Here is a 5,180-nt window from a genome sequence, read left to right as displayed (position 1 = left end):
CTCAACTACTGCTGCAATTCTGGGGTCTGTTGGCCGGAACCCAATACTTTCATTTATTAAACTCCAATAAGAAAAGGCTATTACTGGGACTTTTTCCAGGCCAGATGCGACATAGTAGTCCTTCAGAGCATCACCTACCCTATTCCACCTTACTTCATCAATAGTACCTTCTTGAGGAAACCAGGGAAACACTTCTTTTAGAAAATCAAAAAAAGAAAGTAATTGTTTAATCCTAATTTTAACTCCGCGTGTCCTAAGAGCATCATTAAGCCCCTGAACAAATAATTCATGCTTACTCATTTGCTGTCCCATAACTGCACACTAGGAAGTTAGTAATCTCTGTATTACTTTAAGCAATCTCTGTATTACTACTTACCCTTCCTCTCTTACCAGGCCTGGCTTTCTTCACTGTGCACTTCACCCTGATCCTCTACTCCAGGGCTTCACGTCCGGGCGCCACTTGCCTCGACCCGCAGGACAGTCGAACGGGTACCTGGGTGAGGTCGGTGAAAAAGGGGACTCACATAAAACTTACACACACACACACACACACACACACACACACACACACACAGAGTGGAGACAAGATGAGGTGCTGATCAAGTCTTCGTTTATTGCAGAGCTAACTGTGCTTTATATACAGGCTGGTGGGCACCAATTGGTTGCTCGAAAATGAAATACAACAGTATGAGCCAGTCATTGATGTGGGTGGATCTCCCATTGCCTAGCAACAGTTGGTAACATAATTTCTGAGACATGGTTTGCTCAATGAGGAAGTGAAGCCTAAGGTTTCTAAGATGGCAGACAGTTCTCAAGAAGCTCCCAAGATGGTTTCCATATGCAATGCCCTCCACACTTAACCACCACTCCACCTGCTGGGACCCTTCAGAACTTACTTTTTTAAAAATTTTTGTGTAGAGGTTTTTGCTATAGGGTGCGTGCTCTCGCCAGACAAACAGAGAGAGAGAGACAGAAAGCGAGAAATCACCCCCCAGTGGGGATGGCCACATCGCAATCCCTTCTCCTCCATTCTCCTCTCAGGATCTTGGGCATGCATGCACACGTGCTCAGCATGCATCTAAGCCACTGGGTCTGGGACTCGAAGCACGGTCAACTATGTGAGAGTCCAGCGACATAGCCATTATGCTAACTGCTGGTCCCCTAGAACTTACTTTTTTTAAATACAATAAAATACATATATGACAAACTAATAGTAACATCATATTCAAATGAAGAAAATTTAAAACCTTTTCTCTTAAACTTGGTTGAAAGCAAGTATGTCCACTTTCACCATTCCTATTTAGCATAATACTGAAATTCTTAGCCAACACAGATAAAGAATGAAATAAAAGACACACATATTGGAAATGAAGAAGTTAAAATTGCCCCTACTTGCAAATTATGCTCAAGAAAAACCTAAATAATCTATCAAAAAGCTCTTAAATGAAATGAATTCAGTAAAGTCACAGGATATAAATGTGACATACAAAAATCTGTAGCACTGAACCAGTTGAGAGAAAAATAAATTTTATTTACAATAAAAACAAACACACACACATGCGCACAATCTATGAATAAATCTAACCAAATAAGTGAAAAATCTTTGTTAATGAAAATTATAAAAATCCGAATAAAGAATTGGAAAAATACACATGTAAATGCAAAGACATAACCATGTTCGTGAATTGGAAAAATCAACATAGCTCAAATGTCAATTTCACCCAAAATGAACTATAAATTCAATAAAATTTTTATCAAAATTGCAGTGACATTCTTCACAGAAATAGAAAAAATAATCTTAAAAATTTTCTGGAACCATAAAAGACCCCATTTCACAAAGCAATACTATAAAAATGGAATAAAGTAGAGGCATCTTGTTACTTAACTGTAAAATATATTACAAAGCTATCATAACCAAAATAGCATGGTATTGGCATAAATACAGACATATAGATCAATGTAACAGAGAACACAGAGTACAGAGTAAGAATAGAGAAACAGGAATAAATCCAAAAACATAGACCAACTGATTTTTTTTTTTGAGAGATTTTTTGCTATAGGGCACATGCCCTATACCAGAGACACAGAGAGAGACAGAGAGAAATAAAGCTAGAAATCACCCTCCCCCAGGGGCGATGGCCATGCCACAACCCCTTCTCTTCCATTTTCTTGGGATCCTGGACATGCACACACATGTGCCTAGCATGAGATTTAAGTCACCAGGTCTGGAACAGGAACCACAGTCATCTACATGGGAGTCCAGCTACATAAACATTATGCTAAAAGCTGCTCCCCAGCCAACTGATTTTTAAACAAAAGACACAAGATAATCCAGTGAAGAAAATATTATTTTCAACAAATAGTGCTGAAAAACATTGATATCCATGCTCAGAAAAATGAAACTAAACCCCCATGTCACCATTTTTAAAAATTAACTCAGAATGGATCAAAGATTTAAATATAAAGCCCTAAAACATAAAACTACTGGAGAAAAATACAGGGAAAACACTTCAAGACATCAGAGTGGGCAAAGGCGCATTTTACTAAGACCTCTAAAGCAAGAGCAATAACATCGAACATCGATAAGTGATATTACATTGAGATAAACAGATTCTCCACAATAAAAGAAACAATAAAGAGACTACCCACAGAATGGAAGAAAATATTGACAAATTATGCTTCAAGTAAAGAGTACATAAATAACTCATCCAAAAAATTAATAATCCAGTTTAAAAATGAACAAGCTGAACCAACAATCCTCAGAGGAAGGCATACAAATGGCTATGAAACATATAAAAAATGTTTAAGCTCTCTCATCATAAGGGAAAAATGCAAGTCTAAACCACGATGATTTATCATCTAGCCCAAGACAGATGGATATAATAAAAAAAATAAAACAGATGGATATAATAAAAAAATAAAAATAAAACAGGTGTTAGCAAGTTTTCAGAGAAAAGGGAACCCTCAGACTTTGCTTGAAGGGTTGTAAATTAGCACAGTTACTGTAGAAAATAGTATGGATAGTTCCTAAAATATAAAAGTAGAAGTGCCATATGACCCAGTAATCAATCCCACTATTGGGTAAATTCCCAAACGACAAGAAATCACTCAGAGACACATTTGCACACCCACATTTATTGCAGCATTATTCACAATATCTAACTCATGGAATCAACATAAGTGTGCAACAACCGATGAGTAGATTGGGAAAATGTCTCACATATACTTAGCCATAATGAAGAAGAAGAAAAAAAAACTAGTAGAACGTTTATCAAATGTGTACAACATAAAGAAATGTTTGATGTTGAAAAAGATGAATGTATGGATACACTTGATTTAATTAATACATACTGCATGCATCCTTTGAAAAAACTTACTGTACCCCTTTCAAAAATGTACATAAAAAAATGTGTAAAACATTAAACCTTGATACACCTATCCACATAACCCAGAAACATATAAACTAAACTTTAACAAATACAGAAAGAATTTGATAATTCCTTCAAAAATGTAGTATGTTTTTCTTAAAAACACTTGGTGCAGGGGCCAGCAGATGGCACAGTTGCTAAAGTGCTGGACTCCCACATGACCAACCAAAGTTCAAGTCCTGGACCTGGCCACTTGAAAGCCATGCTGGTCAACGTACATGATGCCCAAAATTCCAGGAAGAGAATTCTCAATTTCTGTGTAAAAAAAAAAATGCTTGTGAATAGCATTTTTTGAAAAAAAAAAAATGAATACTGACATCAAAATATATAGTACCTTTAAAGTAATAATTACAATATTTGCAATCTATAGTCAAATAAATCACCAAATAGGAATAATTTCCAAAACAGAAAAAGATATGAGAAAATTTGTAATGAGTGTCTCCAAATATGGGTATGATGTATCTAACCAATATAGTTAAGACAATTGACTATTATTCATTTGTGAATTATTAGTGTAATACTAATCCTTATGTCAAAAAACAAAATAGATTCAGAATATATAATGTGTGCACATGTGCCCAAAATTCCAGGAGAATAGAGAACGAGGTATTGTGGAGTGGCCATCCATCCTGGGGGGTGATTTTTCACTTTCACTCTTTCTCTCTCTTTGAAGAGTGCACACACCGTATGACAAAAACCTTAATATAAATAAATAGATAGATAGATAGATAGAGATAGATAGATAGATTCAAAATGCTGAATTATATGTAGAATCTAAGTGTTAAATAATTTTATAGAATACACTACACAAATTAAAAGCTAAGTTTTGGCCTCTTTTCAACTCTAGTGTCATCACTCTCACATTGTTACTCTTCCACATTTGTGAATTTCAATTTCCCAAACTTCTCTTTAACATTGTTACACTGAACTAAAGTGGCCCACTCAGGACTCTATACTTAGATGATAAACTTTGACCCAAGGAAGTTGCCATAATACTGAACTGCAGCCTAGCTTGTTATACAACAGGTTTTCACTAAACGTGACAGTATATGCTAATAACCAAGCCTTGCAACTTTGCTGATCACAGCAACCAAGCATTAGACAACCACAGGGTGACAACTGATCAAATGGTGACTGTTTTGGGTAAATTCTAGCAACTGCCAAGCAGATTGGTTTTGTATGTCAATTTCTTGATTCCTTGATTTCTCTGGTTGAACATCCAAGCTGCAGATGTAGTGGGACAGAGCATTCTGAACTAACTTTGGTTGAGAATACTACCCAGTTCTAGAATCTAACTGTTGCTCATTTAACCTCTGTTAAATTTAGTTTCATGTTTATCGTATTTTTTAACATCTAGACTTTTTTTCTTTGCTTTCTTTCGCCACCCACTTCTACTTATCTATTAAAACTTCACTTGTAAATGTCTTTCTTGTTTAGCTTTTCCTGGTATCCAAGAGTTAAAAAAAAGAAAAATCTTTTCTAGCAGTTATTTTTAAATGATACATGCTTAACATTCTCCCTGATTTCATTTTATCTTTTTATTCTTTTTATCTATTTTGTTCTTACAGGGACTTTGTGTTTTTCACATATTTATTTTTCTTTCTTTTCTATCTTCTTAATTCTTAATGTCATATATACCTTTGTTAACTATTCAATATTCATGAAGTGCCATTCTTTTACAACATATGCTAGGCTATTTTTAGGGAGAGCCCTACATACTGAAAATAATTTTTTTTTTTTTTTTTTTTTGCT

The 5,180-nt window shown here is 35.2% G+C and overlaps 1 protein-coding gene across 1 annotated transcript in view; it reads right to left on the bottom strand.

Moving 5' to 3' along the window:
• The window catches only part of LOC102503164 (syncytin-B-like), a 5,825-nt gene extending 5,232 nt beyond the window's left edge, over window positions 1-593 (bottom strand). The window contains exon 1 of the mRNA XM_006143334.1: window positions 377-593. The gene's annotated coding sequence lies outside the window, so the exon portion shown is untranslated. The remainder of the gene's footprint in view (window positions 1-376) is intronic.
• Between the last annotated feature and the right edge of the window lie 4,587 nt (window positions 594-5,180).

Source organism: Tupaia chinensis, unplaced genomic scaffold (genome assembly GCF_000334495.1).
Source record: "Tupaia chinensis unplaced genomic scaffold, TupChi_1.0 Scaffold000097_1, whole genome shotgun sequence".
NCBI classification, from domain to species: Eukaryota; Metazoa; Chordata; class Mammalia; order Scandentia; family Tupaiidae; genus Tupaia; species Tupaia belangeri.
This window is presented reverse-complemented; position numbering and strand designations above follow the sequence as displayed.